Source organism: Phacochoerus africanus, chromosome 2, assembly GCF_016906955.1.
Source record: "Phacochoerus africanus isolate WHEZ1 chromosome 2, ROS_Pafr_v1, whole genome shotgun sequence".
Classification (NCBI taxonomy): Eukaryota; Metazoa; Chordata; class Mammalia; order Artiodactyla; family Suidae; genus Phacochoerus; species Phacochoerus africanus.
This window is the reverse complement of record NC_062545.1, coordinates 127,488,696-127,508,264: the sequence shown is the minus strand read 5'-3', so window position 1 is coordinate 127,508,264 and position 19,569 is coordinate 127,488,696. Positions and strand designations below refer to the sequence as shown.

Genomic DNA, 19,569 nt, shown 5'->3' with positions numbered 1-19,569 from the left:
TGGTGGATAAAAAAATAAAAACCAACTATATAAGGGACTTTCCATCTATCACCTCAGTTTTATGATTGGAAGTTTTAAGAATGATAACAAAAAATGGATAAAGATATTCCATGAAAATGTAAAGCAAAGAAAGCTTGGGTAGCTGTACTTATATCAAAGGGGTTCACAATTTAATGATAAAAGGGGGTCAATCCAATAAGAAAATGTAACATTTGTAAATAGTTATGTACCCTAACATAGGATCATATAAGTACATAAAGCAAATTTTAACAGATCTAAGGAGAGAAATAGCAATACAGTAACAGAGAAGTTAAATATCCTCATTTAATCAATGGATAGATCATTGAGACAAAATATCAAAAAGGAACCACTGGTCTTAAATGACAAGTTAGACCAGATGAACTTAACAGATAATTATACACAGTCCATTCAAAAGCAAGAAACACATTCTTCTCAAATATACATAGAACACGCACCAAGATTTATGACATGTTAGACCACAATAAGTCTTAGGATTTAAGTTTTCTTGAATTTATTATCAAGCATCTTTCTCCACACAATGGTATGAAATTAGAAACCAATTTTAAGGAGAAAACTGGGAAATTCACATGTGTATAGAGACATATAACCTAACTTTATATTTGAAGGAACTAGAAAATATAAGTAAGGAAATAAGATCAGAGTAGGTTATATGAATCTTTAGTTAGACGCACCAAAAAAAAAAAAACTAGACTCAAATAAGTAAAATTAGAAATGAAAAAGGAGAGATTACAGGAAATACCATAAAAATACAAAGACTCATAAGAGACTACTATGAGCAATTATAAGCTGACAATTTAAACACTAAAAAGAAATGGATAAATTTCTAGAAACATACGGTTTACTAAAATTGAATCATGAAGAAATAGAAAGTATGAACAGATTGATTATTGTTAGGACATTAAATCGTCAAATATCTTTGATTATTGTTAGGACATTAAATCGTCAAATATCTCCTAACAAACAAAAGTCCAGGACCAGATGGCTTTACTGATGAGACCTACTAATCATTGAAAAATTACTACTACCAAATGCTTCTGAAACTTAAAAAATAGAGATGAAAGAACATGTCTAAAAGTACTTCATATAGCCAGCATCACCTTGATACCCTAGTCAGACAAAGATCTACCAGAAAAGCACAGGACAATACCCCTGGTGAACATAGATATCGAAATCCTCTGTCAGATATCATCAAACTGAATCAGCGACCTGAATTCAAAAGCACATTAAAAGAACCATACACCATGATGAAGTAGGATTTATTCCAAGCAGCAAGGTTGGTTTCAACATTTTCAAACTTATCAATGATATAACACATGAACACAATTTAAAAAAATTACCATTTCAATAGACACAAAAAAAAACTTGATAAAATTCACCATCTATACATGAAAAAAAAAACAAAGTGGGTATATAAAGAATGTACCTCAATAGAAGCCAAAAATGAGAAGACCACAGCTAATAGCATACTTGAAATTGAAAAACTGAAACCATTTTCATGAACAAGACATTCTCACTCTCATTGTTCAACATAGCACTGAAAGTCCTGGCCAGAACAATATGAAGAAAAAGAAATACTAGGCATCCAAATAAAAGAGTAAGAAGTAATACTCTCTTACTTTCCAATTGGCATATTACATATAGAATACAATAAAAATTTTTTAAAAATTAGAATAAATGAATGCAATAAAGTTTCAGGATACAAAATTTATCATAAAAATCTGTTTTCTTTTATATACTAGGAACAAACTATCAGGAAAAGAAATTAAGAAAACAGTCTCATTCACAACTGCATCAAATACAATAAAATATATAGGATTAAGTTTGACCATGGAATATATTTGGAAAACTATGACATTGATGGGAGGAATTGAAGACACAAAGAAATGGAAAGATTATTCTATGCTCACAGATGGGAAGATTTAGTATTGTTAAAATATCCATAGCAACCAAATCCACCAACAGATTTACTGCAATCGCTATCAAAGTCACCAAAGCATTTTTCACAGAAATAGAACTAAAATCCTAAAATTTGTATGAAAGCACAAAAGATCCTAAAAGCCAAAGTTATCAGAAAAATAACAAAGTTAGAGGCATCATGCTTCTTGACTTGTAACTATATTACAAAGGTATAGTAATTAAACCACTTTGGTTTTTTTTTTTTTTCTTTTTGCCATTTCTTGGGCTGCTCCCGTGGCATATGGAAGTTCCTAGGCTAGGGGTCTAATCAGAGCTGTAGCTGCCAGCCTACATCAGAGCCACAGAAATGCAGGATCTGAGCCGCATCTGCAACCTACACCACATCTCACAGCAATGCCGGATCGTTAACCCACTGAGCAAGGGCAGGGATGGAACCTGCAACCTCATGGTTCCTAGTCGGATTCGTTAACCACTGCGCCACGACAGGAACTCTTAAACCACTATGTTTTTGGCATACAGACAGACATAGATGGGACATAATAGAGAGCCCAGAAATAATTTCATACATATACAGGCAATTAACTTATGGCAAAGAAGCCAAGAATATGCATTGGTTAAAAACAGTCTTTTTGGTAAGTGGTATTGAGAAAATCAGTTAGCCATATAAAAAGAATGCAGCTGGGCCACTATCTTAACATACACAAAAATAAACTCATAACAGAATCAACTAAGAATAAAGACTTAAATATAAGACCTTAAAACTTCTAGAAGAAAACATAGGTGGTACAAACCTTGACATTGGTCTTGATGATTTTTTGGATTTGACCCCAAAAACAAAGGCAACACAAACAAACATAAACAAGTGGGACTTCTAACTAAAAAGCTTCTGCACAGCAAAGAAACCATCAACAAAAAGAAATATTTGCATGTCACTTATAAGGAATCAATATCTGAAATTTATAAAGAGCCCATACAACTCAATAGTAAAAGCAATCTTTTTAAAAATGGACGGAAGAATTGAATATTCATTTTCCCAAAGAAGTTATATAGCTACATGAGAAGGTGCTCAACATTGCTAATAATCTAGGAAATGGAAATCCAATCATAATGAGATAGCCCTCACACCAGTTAGAATAATTGTTATTAAAAAGATAAACAAGTGTTGGCAAGGAAAAATAGAAACTCTTGTGTACTGTTGGTGAAAATGTAAATTGCTACAGCAACTATGGAAAGCATTATGGAGATTACTCAAAAAGTTAAAAATAGAACTTCCATATGAAGCAGCAATTCCCCTTCTGATCATTTATCCAAAGGAAAGGAAAATAATAACTCAAAAAGATAGTCGAGTCCTATGTTTCTTGCAGTTCATTTACAATAGCCAAGACACAGAAGCAACCTAGTGCCCTTTGATGAATGAATGGATAAAGAAAATGTGGTATGTGTATACAGTGGAATATTATTCAGCCATTAGAAAGAAAAAAAAGCTACCATTTGTTAACAGCATGTTGGAACCTGAAGGCCTTATGTCTAGTGAGATAAAACAAACAGTGATCCACTTATAGGTGGAATCTTTTTTTTTTTAAAAGGGGGGGAATCCACACACATAGATACAAAGAACATATTTGTGGTTGTCAGTGGTGAGTGAAATGGATCAAAAGGGATAAAAGGGTATAACTTTCCAGTTATAAGATAAATATTGGGGATGTACCATACAACATGGTGACTAGTTAAAAATCCTTTATTGAACATTTTATTTTGATTTTACTATTATAGTTGGTTTACAATATTCTGTCAATTTTTACTGTACAGCAAAGTGAGCCCGTCATACATGTCTTTTTTTCACATTATCCTCCATCATGTTCCATCACAAGTGACTAGATATAGTTCCCTGTGCTATACAGCAGGATCTAATTGCTTATCTTTGTTGCACATTTTAAAATCACTAAGGATGTAGATTTTAAAATTTCTTAAAGAACTTATCACTATGCAAAATGATGGATGTTAAGTTGTTATGGAAATCATTTTGAAATTATACATAGTTCATATTATGTTCTAGATCTAAAACGAATAAATTATGTAATGTAAACTCAATAAAAATGTTAATTTCCTAGGACACATCTTAATGTCCAGTGAGTTTCTGGACACCATCATCCATGAATCTTCTCTGTACTAATCAACTAATTCAGCTTCTGTATTTTCTGGTTTGGAAATGAAAGTTGAGTCTTTAATTTTGCCCTCTCTGTCTATTGTATTACCTTTCATAGGCCCTGTTACCTATTTTGGTGAATTTCTTTGGCAATGATGCCATTACTTATGGATATCTATAGGGCTTAACATACAATACAGATCCATATTAACAGCTAAGTGTGCTTCAAACAACAAGGAAATTCTACAGACCTTCATTAAATTCCACATACTAGGATAATTTTCTATTAAATATATTCCACAGAAATCACTACTGGATTAAAATATTGGAATCCTTTTATACTCAAATTTCTATCTGTGAAGGATAGCAGTTTAATTTAAGGAGAATGAAAAACAATATTCCATGTTGCTCGATTGACCTTACTGATACCTTGACATTTCTGAGCTTATCACAGCTATTGGTTACTAGGAGGTTCAGTAAGGGAACTGTCCTGATGGATTTTCTACAAGCTAGAGGAACCTTCACGTAACAGCTCATATGGAATGTTGAAGTTAGAATGCTTCTTTAGGCTACAGATATTTCATTATTATGTTTAGAAGCATATGTACTCTAGAATTTCATCAAGCTAATTGGTGATTTGAGATGGCAACTTGGTTTGCAGTGAGAGAGGCTAGGTGGCTTTTCATGGAGCTTTATTTGCAGAAAAAACATACTTAGATTCTCTGAAGTTTTAATAGAGCCTACTCTACCTCATGAAAAGTCCCTTAGCCACCTCTTGGAAGCCTATCTTTCTCCTAAGGAGAGAAATGATTTTAGATTTTTTAAGTTGTCTTTCTGTCTACCAAACTAGAGTCTGTCTTTAACTTCCTATTTCCATGATCATTCCTGCTTCTTTCTTAATTCCTTTTACATACATAGGATGGTCCTATATTGTACAATATAGTGTTATGATATTTGACTTCCCAACTAGATCTATAATCTAGGTCTTGTAATCTTCATGGATGATTTTGTTTCAGACATTATGTAATCTGTCTTGATTACCATGGGGGTTGAAAGAAAATTTATAGAGTGTTTGAGAATTCTTCTTGTGATCAAGTCTTCAATAAGCCTGTGTCAAATTAAACAGTTTAAGTAAGAGTAGAGAGTGAATATTACTAAAACAAGAAGGAGAGATGATTTCTAGATGCTTCTATCTGCCACTGGGCCTTATTTTGTTCAAGCAGGGTTTAGGACGTAGTTATAGTTTGACAGGGAAAAAACAATCCCTATTTATTTGACAAATAATCATAAAGAGGGCCTGGGATCTCTACCTACATATTTCCTATTGAGTCAGGATGATGCAGGTATAAAAGGGAAATTGATAACACTGAGAGGCTTCCCTTTAAGTGAGTGATAGAAAGCAGGCAACTTCACATTGGAGAGAGACCTGGCATGTTACCATGATGCCAACTGTTAGGAGATAAAATAAAAATGGATAAATACATTTTTCTCTGTGTCCCATAACTTATTATTCCATTACATGTAGATTGCACATTCCTTATTCTCTTTGTTACCTGTGCTCTTAGGAAGAATTGTGGAGAAGGAAATGTCAAAACATGCATGGCTAATTTCAAAGAAAATTTAGTTCAGGATGCCGTCATCCTGCAATTTGTATCATCCTAGCTTTCTATTATTACAGTATAATTGATCTTCACCCAGTAACTTTTCATTTTATTGACAATTTGGGGTCTAGCATGAACCCAGTTATAGTCTAAAAGGTATATAGGTGAATTTTGTTGCCATACCTCTGCAAAAGATAGTGACAAGTTTTAAGACTGCTAAGCTAGCATTCTAATTCAAGACTTAGCCTGCTTTTGCAATTCCTGTTGCAGGATGAAAAGTGTGACCTTCCTTGGGACCTTATTTCTTATGAGTCAAATGCGGAAGTTCTTTAGTCCTATGAAACCTCTAAAGTGCATGCTTGTAGTGGGAGAAAGGAAATGGAGGTTTATGTATTACAAAATAACTTTCAAATTTCTCAAGGCTTTCTGAAAATCACCAGAGAAGACTTTTATTTGCTAGCCATGTAAACCCTGGTGAAACAGTATTCTTTAAAAATGAATTCAATCTCTTATTTATTTAAGAAGAATAAAAAATTGTGCCAGAGAATGGTGGGAGGAGAAAAATTCACCATAAAGCTGTTAGCTCAAGTCTTTACTAAAAGGTGAGAACAGTTCAAGATGACTGCTCTGCTGGGAACATGTAGCTTAAATTTTTTATGGGATAGATTAAAGCAGTTCAAAGTTCACATTTATTCTCAGAATTTTTCACTGTTTAGATTCTTAGAAGGTCTGAGTAAACTGAACTTCAGTTAATCACAAGACAGATGCAAGACTGGTGTTTCAGCTTATCAAATGGTAGGTCACTTTGAGTTTGGCAAGGAGAGTGGTGAGGAATGCTGGGGGCAAAGTTTTGCTATAGTCAATGAAAAATTATTACTTATTCAGCACCTTTCACAGAATATATAAATAAACCAATAGTGTTAACCCAACTGTGGATAAACATCATCCTCTAAAAGCAACGATTTTAGTTATTACTCCAAAACCCCAGAGTAATTAAGGGAATGCTGATATTTGAATGTCATCTAAACTTTGAACACATCCTTTGCCATATAATAAGATACCATATCTTCAATGATTGCATGAGTACTGTGGCTGTCATGGAGGTACTTTGCTCAGACGTACCTTGAAACTTGGTGGGGGGAGGGAAATACTTGCCTGACATGCCTATTGAACAGCTATGGCTTAACACAGATTTTAGCCCACCTAGCCAGGGAACCTAACCAGACCTAATAGGAAGCAATGTAGCACATCTGATAACCCTACTTACAGTGGCACTTGAACAGAGAGTACAGTATGTAGCAGAACCATAAAGCTGTTAGCTCAAGTCTTTACTAAAAGGTGAGAACAGTTCAAGATGACTGCTCTGCTGGGAACATGTAGCTTAAATTTTAAATTTAAATCCACTTGTCTGGCCAAGGAATTCGGTGAACAGTATTACCTGAGTTGGGTCTCCAGACAATGAGCTGTGTGGATCCTGGGGCCCATTCTACTGTTCTGCCAGGCATAAGAGCAAATTCATAGCCCTAAGTACTGCTGAGTATATAGTATTAAGTTCTCGCCATTTAGTAAGCCTGATGGAGGCTTACCATGAGTTCAGTCCATAGCCTCATATAGGCAGGGAACTAAGCCAGCAGTACTATGAAACTCTTCTCAGCCAGCAGCAACCCACCCTTTCTTAAATCCGAGTGCAGGCAGTGTCCTTGCCCCAAAAACTCTGAGAGCAAGCCCCACATTCCCAAGGATGCTTCCAGAAGACACACCCAGAAACCCAAACTAAGATGACTGGTGAGGAACTATTTATGCTTGAGCAAATCTATTTCATCTGGAAGAGGAGACAGCTTATTCAAATGTGTAGATACCAACAAATGGAATCAAGGAATAAATCAATAATTATAATAAATCATAGATGCAGAAAAAATATTTGACAAAATTCAATATCCATTCATGATTAAAAAACAAAAACTCTTACCAAAGTGGGCAGGGAAGGAACATATCTCAACATAAAAAAGCCATTTATAACAAATACATAGCCAATAAATACTCAATGGAGAAAAGATGAAAGCCTTCCTGCTAAAATCTGGAACAAGGAAAGGATGCCCACTCTCACCACTTTTATTCAATGGAGTATTAGAAGGCCTATCCCCAACAACCTGACAAAAATAAAAGAAATAAAAGGTATCCAAACTGGAATAGAAGAGGTAAATTTTTCAATATATGCAGAAAGCATAATATTATATATAGAAAACCCTAAGAACTCCACATAAAAAATAGTTGATCTGATAAACTAATTAAGCAAAGTAGCAGAGTACAAGATTAACATTCAGAAATTGGTTCCATTTCTGTATACAAATAATGAAGTATTAGAAAGGGAATATAGAAAAAAATACCTTATAAAATTGCACCCAAAAACCCCTATGAATAAACCTGACCAAAGAGGTGAAAGACCTATATGCTGAGAACTATAAAATATTAATCAAGGAAATTAAAGAAGATTCAAAGAAATGGAAAGATATTTCAAGCTCCCAGATTGAAAGAATAATTGTTAAGATGACTTTACTGAGCAAAACAATCTACAGATTTAATGTGGTCCCTATCAAACCACCTATGGCATTTTTCACAGAAACATAAAAAAATATACAAAAATGTATGTGGAACCACAAAATACCCAGAATTGCCAAAGCAATCCTAAGGGGGTGGGGAAGCAGGAGGCATAATGCTTCCATACTTCACACAATACTACAAATCTACAGTAATCAAAAGAGTTTGCTGTTGATACAAAAACATACATACAGATCAATGCAACAGAATTGCACCCAGAAACAAACAGAGGCACCTACAATCGATTTTTGACAAAGGAGGTAAGAACATAAAACGGAAAAAAAAGTCTCTTCATCAAGCGGTGCTGGCAAAATAGCTGATGTAAATCAGTGAAACTAGAAAACACTCTCACACCATGCACAGAGACACTCAAAATGACTTAAAGACTTAAGTATAAAATATAACATCATAAAACTCCTAGAAGAGAACATAGGCAAAACATTCTCTGACATAAACCATATAAAAGGTTTCTTGGTTAGTATTCTGAGGCAACAAAAATAAAAACAAAAGCAAACAAATGGGACCTAATCAAACTTAAAAGCTTTTGCACAGCAATGGAAACAATCCTAATTATTAGAGAAATGCAAATTAATACTATAGTGAATCATCACTTCACACTGGTCAGAATGGCCATCATTAATAAGTCTACAAATAAATGCTGGAAAAGGTATGGAAAATAGGGAATCATCCTACAATGTTTGTGGGATTGTTAATTGGTATAACCATGATGAAAAACAGTATGGTGGTTCCTTGGAAAACTAAAAGTAAAAATACTATGATCCAGTAATCCCACTCATGGGTACATATCTAGACAAAACCATAAATCAAAAAGATACACGCACCCATACTTCAAAACAGCACTATTTACAACAGCTAAGACATGGAAACAACCTAAATGTCCATTGACAGATGAATGGATTAAGAAGATGTGGTACATATATATACAGTAGAATACTACTACTCAGTCATAAAGAGAAAAAATAATGCCATTTGTAGCAACATAGATGTAACTAGAGATTACCATAGTAAGTGAAGGAAGCCAGAAAGAGAGAGACAAGTACCATATGATATGACTTATATGTGGCATTTTAAAATGGCACATTCAAACCTATATACAAAAGAGAAATAGACCCATGGACATAGAGAACAGACTTGTAGTTGCCAAGGGGGCATGGAGAGTGGGACAGACTTGGAGTTTGGTGTTAGTAGGTGCAAATTGCTAACCCCAGAATTGAAAAACAATATATGATGGATAAAAAATAATGTCCTAGTGTATAGTATAGGAAATGATATCAAATCTCCTGGGATGGACCATGATAGAAAATAATATTAAAAAAAGAATGTGTGTATATTACTAAGTAACTTTGCTGTACAGAATAAATTGGCACAACATTGTAACTTAACTATAATTTAATGAAAAATCAAAAGGAGTTAAAATAAATCTGGTTGATATAAAACCACCAAGGAAATGAAGCTCCAAAAATAGATTTTAAAAAAATCTATAATTTTTTTAGACAAAGACTTTAAAATAATCCTATTTTAAAACTTTAGTGAACTACAAGAACACACAGATCACTAAACAAAATTAGGAAAACCATGCATTAACAAAATGAGAAGTATAACAACAAAATAGACATCGTCAAAACAAACAAATCCTGGGGCTGAGAATACAATGACCAAAGAATGTAACAATTTTAAAATCGAATTCAACAATGTAGAATAAAGAATCACTGATGTAAAAGACAAGACATTTGAAATTATCCACTCATAGGAACAGAAAGAAAAAAGAACAAAAAAGAATCAAACAGCCCAGGCTTACAGTAGTTATTAGACACAATCAAAAGAAACCATATTCACATTATGGAAATTCTAGAAGCAGAAGTGAAAAAGAATGAGTCATAAAGTATCTTTAGAACAATAATGTCTAAAAACTTCCCAAACCTGAGGAGAGAAATGGACATTGAGATACATGAAGCCCAAAATACTCTAAATAATTTGAGTATGAATAGGACTACACAGAGCCATATGATAATTATCAAAAGTCAAAGAAAAAGAAGTTTGAAAACAGCAAGAAAAAAGAGAGAAGTTACATATAATAAAAGAGAGCACACTCCTAAGACTATTGATGTATTTCTCAACAAAGTTTCAGGCCATGAGAAAATGGGATAATATTTTCACTCTATTGAAAGAAGAAAAACTATCAACCAAGAATTCACTACCAACAAAACTCTGCTTCAGCAATGGAATAGATATAAAGACATCCTGAAGAAAAAAAAAGGCATCAAGGGTTATTACATTAGTTCTGCCTTACAAAAAATTCTCAAGGGAGTTTTTAAAAGAAATAAAAAGATGTTAATTGACATCATAAAAATACAAAAAGGCAACCTAAAACTACTGGTAATGATAAGTATATAGTCAGAGTCTTTAATACAATAATTAATGGTAGGGTATAATTCACTTAATTTCTAGATTAAAGTTTTTAAAGTGAAAAGTAACTATAACAATTTGTTATCAGTTATTCAATATTAAAATATGTAAACTTTAACAGCAGTAATCTAAATGTGAAGGGGAGGGGAGTTTAAAGCATAAAGCTTAGAAATTCTATTGAACTTAAATTGTTATCAGTATAAAATAAGGTGTTAGAATTTTATGATATTTTATGTAAGCCTTATGATAACCACAAGGGAAAAACCTATAGTAATTACCTAAAAGAACATGATGAAGAAGTTGAAACATATTGATACTCAAGACATCAAAGATAAAAATGTGTGGCAAAGATGGTGGAGTAGGAAGACCCTGAATTCACCTTTTTTTAGGTACACACCAAAATTACAACTATTTACAGAGAAACTATTGATTAGAATGACCTGCAGACTGGCATAAAATATTTTACATCATCTAAAAATATAAATAAGAACTACAATGAGATGGTGGAAGGGGTGGAGATGCAATATAGTCAAGACCCACACTTCTGGTCAAAAGACCCACATATGGGAGAATAATCACTTTGCAGATGTTCTCCTCAAGGAGCAAGGGTTTTGAGCCCCATATTTTGCTCCCCACCCTGGGAGAGTATGCACTGGGAGGATGAACTCCCAGAATATAATTTTGAAGACCAACAGAGCTTGCATACAGGAGATCAGGAGGGCTATAGGAAACCAAGACCACGTTCTTAAAGGGCACATGCAAAATATCACACTTTTTGAGACCCAGTGCAGAGGCACAGCTGGAAAGGAGTCTGGTGAGACCCACTTGCTTATCTTGGAGAGCCTACTAGAGAGGCAGGAGGCAACTGGATGTCCACCTAGGGACATAGATGCTGGTGGCATCCATTTGGGGAAACTTGTTCTAACATAAGGATGCTGGTAATGGAAAATGCCATTTCGAACTCCTCCCTCCCTCTAGTCTATTATGGCCACGGGCTTTTTCACCCCCCAACCCCGCAGCTGGTTGGCACTAGCCCTGTGACTTCCCAGATTCATCAGCCAGCTGCATGGGCACAAAAATCATCAGCCTTAGGCACCACCAGGACTTGAAGCCAGTATCCCTGGACCTGGGTCTGCTAACCAACAAGCCAGCACTAACCCTAGGATCCCTAGGGCATTCAGCCACCACCATGGGATGTAGACCCAACCCAGAGGGCCATCACCAAGCCTGGGACCTTCTGATCCCTGTATCCAGCTGCCCCAACCTAGCATTACCAATGAGTGAGCTGGACCCATGAGTGACCTGGATCCACCCATCAGTGACCTGGTAGACTCCACTGGTGAAGGTCCTGGCAGCCAAGTGGGCTGGATGCTATCCCTGCCAACCGGCACAACTGTAGTAGTTGGCCTCACTATAATACAAGGGCCCATGGAACCCACATAGGGGGCACCCCTAGAACATACAGCTCAGGAGACGAGAGGAGTGTGCTGCTGGGACCCAAAAGATATTTCCTATATAAAGCCACTTCCCCAAGATTAAGAAACATAAGTGGCTTAAATAATCCAGAGATATTAAAAAAAAGAGAAATAGGCAAAATGAGGCAACAGAGGGGTATGATTCAAATAAAAGAACAACAAAAAACTCCTGAAGAGCCAAGCAAAATGGAGATAAGCAATCAACCCAACAAAGAACTCAAGGTAATGACCACTAAGATGTTCAACAAACTCAAAATAAAAATGGATTACACAGTGAGAAATTTAAGAAAGAGTTAGAAAATGTAAAGAGAGCTTAGGATACAATAACTTAAATTAAAAAATATGCTACAGGAATCAATAGTAGATTAAATGATACAGAGGAACAGGTCAGTGAACTGGAGGCAGAGAAGTGGAAATCACTCAAAATGAACAGTGAAAAAAAGAATTTAAATAAATAAGAATACTTTAAGAGACCTCTTGGGCACCATGAAGTATCATGACATTTACATTATAGGGGTCCAGAAGAGGAAAGAGAGAAAGGGGTATAGAACTTGAGAAAATAATAGCTAAAACCTTCCCTAACCTGGGTAAGGAAACTGACATCCAGGTGCAGGACTCACTGAGAGATCCAAACAAGATCAATCATAAGAGATCCATGCCAATATACATTGTTATTAAAATGGCAAAAATTAAAGGCAGCAAGGAAAAAATCTAAATGTGTATAAGAAAACAGTGATAAGACATAAGCTGACTTTTCAGCAAAAATTGTGTATAACAGAAAAGAATGTCACTATATATTTAAAGTGATGAAAGGAAAAAACCTAAAACCAATAGTACTCTATCTGGCAAGGTTATCATTCACATAATAAGGAAAAATAAAGAGTTTTATAGTCAGATAAAAGATAAAAGAGTTCAGCACCACTAAATTGCTTTCCAAAGAAATCTTAAAAGAACTTCTATAAGCCAAAAAGACCACAACTAGAAATGTGAAAATGACAAAAGTGAAATTCTCATTGATAAACACAAATAAACAGTAAATGTAGTAGGAGGTTAAAAAGACAAAAGTAGTAAAACCATCTATATTCACAATAAGTATTTAAGGGATACACAAAACAAAGATATGTAAAATAAAAGTAAAAAACATTAACATGGGGGAGAGTAAAATTGCAGGGTTGTTAGAATGTGTTTGAAATTAATAGATCATCAACATAAAATAAACATATATGTATGTATGTGTGTGTATATATATATATATATTCCTCAAGATGCTACCAAAAGCTATTAGAATAATAAATTAATTTGTAGGATACAAAATTAAATACAGAAATAGGTTGTGTTTCTGTAAACTAAAAATGAACTACAGAGAAATTAAGAAAACTATTCTATTTACAATTGCATCAAAAAATAAAATATTTAGAAATAAACCTAAATAAGGAGGTAAATGACCTGTACTCTGAAAACTATAATATACTGGTGAAAGTAATTGAAGACTACACAAACAAATGGAAAGATACATCACACTTTTGCTTAGAAGAATCAGTACTGTTAAAATGACAATACTCCCCAAGGCAATTTATAGAGTCACTGCAATCCCTATCAAAATACCAATGTCATTTTTCATAGAACTAGAATGGAAAAATTTTCAAATGTATATGTGAATATAAAATACATTCAATGGCCAAAACAATCTTGAGAGAGAATAAAGCTGGAGGTATCTTACCCCTGATTTCAAATTATCCCATAAAGTCATGGTAATCAAAACAGAATAGTAGCAAAAAAACAGACACATAGATCCATGAAACAAAAGAGAGCCCAGGAGTTCCTATTGTGGCTCAGTGGGTTAAGGACCTGATGTCTCTCTGAGGATGTGGTTTCAATCTTTGGACTTGCTCAGTGAATTAAGGATCTGGTATTGACACAAGCTGTGCCATAGGTCACAGATGTGGCTTGGATCCAGTATTACCATGGCTGTGGTGTAGGCCAGCAGCTGCAGCTCCAATTTGACCACTGGCCTGGGAACTTCCATAGGCTGCAGATGCAGCCACAAAAAGAAAAGAAAAGAATAGGCCATCAATTAACTCATGCTTATTTAGTCAATTAATGTGTGACAAAGGAGATAAGAATATACAGTGGTAAAAGATAGTCTCTTCAATAAATAGAGTTGAGAAAACTGGACAGCTACATGTGAGAAAATCAAACTGGATTACTTTCTCACACCATGTACAAAACAAACTAAAAATGGATTAAGCTCTTGAATGTAAGACCTGGAACCATAAAACTCCTAGAAGAAAATACAAGCAGCATGCTCTTTGACATCAGTTTAGCGATTTTTTTTTGGGGGGGGGGGGCTATGTCTCCTCAGGCAAGGAAATCAAAAGCAAAACAACCAAATGAGACTACATCAAGCTAAAAATGTTTAGCATAGTGAAGGAAACTATCAACAAAGTGAAAGTGTGTTCTACTAAATGGGAGAAGATATTTGCAAATGATATGTCATATAAGGAGAAAATACCTAACATATATAAGGAACTCCTATTATTCAGTACCAACAACAAGTGATTTAAAAATGGGCAAAGTTCTTGAATAGACATTTTCCCAAAGGCATACAAATGGCCAATGACATGAAAAAATGCTCAGCATAACTAATTATCAGGGAAATGCAAATCAAAACCACAGTGAGATACACACTTGTCAGATGGCTGTCACCAAAAGGACAACAAATAATAAGTGTTGGTGAGAATTTGGAGAAAGGGGAACCCTAGTATACTATTGGTTGAAAGGTAAACTGGGGCAACTACTGTAGAATACATAATGGAGGTTCTTCAAAAACTAAAATTATAACTATCATACAATCCATCAAATTCACTTCTGGATATTTTTCTGAAGAAAGTGAAAATATGTATTATCCTTATGTTTATTGGGACATTACTTACAGTAGTAAAAATATGGAAGCTACATAAGTGTCCATCAGTGATAGGTGAATTGACAAGAAGTGATACACACACACACACACACACACACACACACACACACACACACACACACACACACACACACACACACAGGAATATTACTTGGCCATAAAAAAGAATGAAATCTTGCAATTTATGTCAACATGGATAGATTTAGAGGGCATTATGCTAAGTGAAATAAATCAGAGAAAGATAAATAACATATCATTTTACTTATGTATTAAATCTAAAAACCAAATGGACAAACCTAATCAAACTGAAACATACTCACAGATACAGAGAACAAACAGGGTGCTACAGAGGGGAGCATTTGGGGAATGATTGAAATAGGTAATACAGATTAAGAGATACAAACATGGTTTCAAAATAAATGAGTTATGGGGATGAATGTACAGGTTTGGGAATGCCATTATTGTAATAACTTCATATTGACAGATGGTAACTAGATTTATCATGATAGTCATTTTATAGTGCATAGAAATATTAAATCACTACATTGTGCACCTGGAACTAATAGTGTTTCAGGTCAGTTATACTTCAAATGCACACACATAGAATCAACAAGATATGAAACAAGGAACCACAGATCTACCAAAGAACAAGAAAACAATTAACAGGTGGCAATAGTAAGTCTTTACCTATCAATTATTACTTCAAAAGTAAACTAATTAATCACTCCAATCAAAAGACATAGAATAGCTGAATGGGTAACAAAACAAGATCCAACAATACGCTGCTTACAAGAAACTCACTCTAGTTCAAAGACACACATAGACTGAGAGTGAAGGGGTGGAAAAATATATTTCGATAAAACAAATAATCCAAAAAAATAAAAGGTAATTATACTTTTACCTATTTTAATTAAAATATATTTTGTATAAAAGGAAAAGGCCATTATATAAAAGGGGTCAATCCATCAAGACTATAAAAATGTTAAATAATTATGTGCCCAATATCAGAGCCCACAAGTATAAAAAGCAAAATAAAACATAGCTAAATGGAGGAAAAAAACAACAATACAAAAAAATGTTAGGGATTTTAATACCCAACTCTCAACAATGGATACATCATCCAGACAGAGAATCAACAAGAAAATAGCAGATTTGATCACAATGTATGAAATGCACTTAACAGACATACAGAGAACATCCTATCTGACAATAGTAGAATCCATCCTTCTGAAGTACACATGGAACATTTTTTAGGATACTCATATGTTGGTTCAAAAAACAATCTTAGGCCTCCTTTTCTGGTAAGTGGCTTGAAGTGACCTTTAAAAATGCTTCGCTATTCACTTGAACCAGAAAACCCTGAAAATCATGCAAATCAAGAGGTTCAAATCTTTGTGTTAATTTTAAGAACACTCATTAAACTGCCCAGGCCATTAAAGGTATGCATATTCTAAAAGCCACCAAGTATCTGAAGGATGTCACTCTACAGAAGCAACGTGTACCATTCCATCATTATAATGGTGGAGTTGGTAGGTATGCCCAGGCCAAACAGTGGGGCTGAACACAGGGTCAGTAGCCCAAAAAGAGTACTGAATTTTTATTGCACATGCTCAAAAGTGCAGAGAGTAATGTTTAACTTAAGGGCTTATATGCAGATTCTTTGGTCAGAGAGCACATCCAGGTGAACAAAGCCCCCAAGATGCAGCACAGGACTTAGTTCTTGGTTGGATCAACCCTTACATGAGTTCTTCCTGCCACATTGAGATGATCCTTACTAAAAAAGAGCAGATTGTTCCTAAGCCAGAAGAGGAGGTTGCATAGAATAAAAAGATATCCTAGAAGAAACTGAAGAAACAAAAATGTACGGCCTGGGAATAAATGTCACAAAAATAAATGCAAATTCAAATAAAAAAAATCTTGCAATTTAAAGAAGACTGAATTAATATCAAGTATTTTTTTCTGACCAAATGGCATGAAACTAGAAATCAGTAACAATAGGAAAACTTGAAAATTCACAAATACATAAATACTCAACAATACTTTCTTGAACAACCAATTGATAAAAGAAGAAATCAATGGGAAATAAAGTATTTTGAAACAAAAATGGAAATACAACATAAAAAATGTATGGGATGTAGCAAAAAAAAGTTCTAAGAAGGAGGTTCATACTAATAAACACCTACATCCACAAAATTTCTCAAATAATCAACCTAAGATTTCATTTCAAGAACTAAAAAAAATTCTAAAAAATTTAAAAAATCTGAGCCCAACTGAGTAGAAGGAAGGAGATAATAAAGATTAGAGAAGGAATAAATGAAATGGAGAATAGGAAAAGAATATAAAAGACTAGCAAAACTAAGAGTTGACTGCTTAAAATATAAATAAAATTGACAAAATTTTAGATATACTAACCAAGGAAAATAGAGGATTCAAATCGACATAATTATACATGAAAAAGATTTCACAATTGATACCACAGAAATGTAAAGTATAATAAGAGGTTACTATGAACAACTGTACTTCAGCAACTATACATCATACTAGAAAAAAATGAAAAAATTCTTAGAAACATACAATCTACCAAAACTAAATTGGGAAAAAATAGAAAATCCGAACAGATGAATTACTAGTGAGGTGATTGATTCAGTAATCAAAAATCTCCCAACAAACAAAAGCCAAGGACCAGGTAGCTTCACAGGTGAATTTTACTAAATATTAAAATAATTAGTGCCAATCCTTCACAAACTCTTACCAAAAATTGAAGAGGAGGGAATACTCTCAAATTGATTTTATGATTCCAGAATTAACCTGTTACTAAAGCCAGAAAAGGACATTCCAAAATAAAATATACAGGCCAATGTACCTGATGTTTATAGATTTTAAAAATTCTAGATAAAATACTAGCAAGCCAAATTCAGCAGTACATTAAAAATATAATTCAATAGGATCAAGTGGGATTTATCCCTGCAATGCAAGGATGGTTCAACATACACAAATAAATAATGTGATACATTACATTACTAGAATAAAATATAAAAATCATACCACTTAAATAACAGAAAAAATATTTTGCAAAATTTGATATTTGTTCATGATACAAAAATCTTAATAAAATAGGTACAAAAGCAATGTACTTCAACATATTAAAGACCATATATGACAAACCTACAGATAACATCATACTAATAGTGAAAGTTTGAAAGCTTTTTCTCTAAGGTAAGGAACAAGAGAAGGGCACTCACTTCAAGAGTGCTTACCATTCTTATTCAGCATAGTACTGAAAATTAGGCAAGAATAGAAAGAATAGCCTTTAGGATTGGAAAGAAAGAAGTAAAATTATGTCTGTTTGCATATGACATAATTATATATATATATATATATATATATATATCCTAAACACTTCACCAAAAAACTCTTGTATTTAATCAAATATTCAGTAAAGGTTCAGGATAAAAAAAAATAGCATTACTATAAAGTAACAATGAATTATCTGAAAAGTGAATAAAGAAAACAATCCTATTTACAATAGTATCCAACAACAAAATGCCTAAGCATAAATTTAACCAAAGAGGCAAAAGATCTCTATGATGAAAACTATAGGACTCTGATGGACAAAAACAAAGATGACACAAATTAATAGAAAATTATCCCATGTTCATGGATTAGGAGAGCTAATATTGTTAAAATATCCATACTACCCAAATCCATCTATAGATTCAATGCAATTCCTATAAAATTTCAATGGCATTTTTTATAGTAGTAGAAAAAGCAATCCTAAAATGTATATGAAACCACAAAAAAATTGAACAACCAAAGCAATCCTGAGGGCAAATTTGTTCTCTCAAGCAAGAGGCATCCCACTATGTAATTTCAAACTATATTATAAAGCTATAGTAATCACAATAGTATGCTACTTGTATAATTAGACACACATAGACCAATGGAACAGAATTGAAAGCCTAGAAATAACCCACATATATAAAGTCAACTAATATTTGACAAAGGATCCAAGCATATTCAATGAAGAAAAGATAGTCTTTTCAATAAATGGCCCTGGGAAAATTGGATATTCATATATAAAAAGAAAGAAACTAGGAGTTCCCATCATGGCTTAGTGGTTAACAAATCCGACTAGGAACCATGAATTTGCGGTTTTGCTCAGTGGGTTAAAGATCTGGCATTGCTGTGAACTGTTGTGTAGGTTGCAGATGCGGCTCAGATCCTGCATTGGTGTGGCTCTGGCGTAGGCCAGTGGCTACAGCTCCAATTTGACCCCTAGCAGTGGAACCTCCATATGCCATGGGAACAGCCCAAAAGACAAAAAAGAAAGAAGAAAGAAAGAAAGAAAGAAAGAAAGAAAGAAAGAAAGAAAGAAAGAAAGAAAGAAAGAAGGAAGGAAGGAAGGAAGGAAGGAAGGAAGGAAGGAAGGAAGGAAGGAAG

At 34.0% G+C, this 19,569-nt stretch overlaps 1 pseudogene; it reads left to right on the top strand.

Moving 5' to 3' along the window:
* Window positions 1–16,457: 16,457 nt before the first annotated feature.
* Window positions 16,458–17,007, top strand: LOC125121172 (60S ribosomal protein L17-like; annotated as a pseudogene).
* Window positions 17,008–19,569: the final 2,562 nt, after the last annotated feature.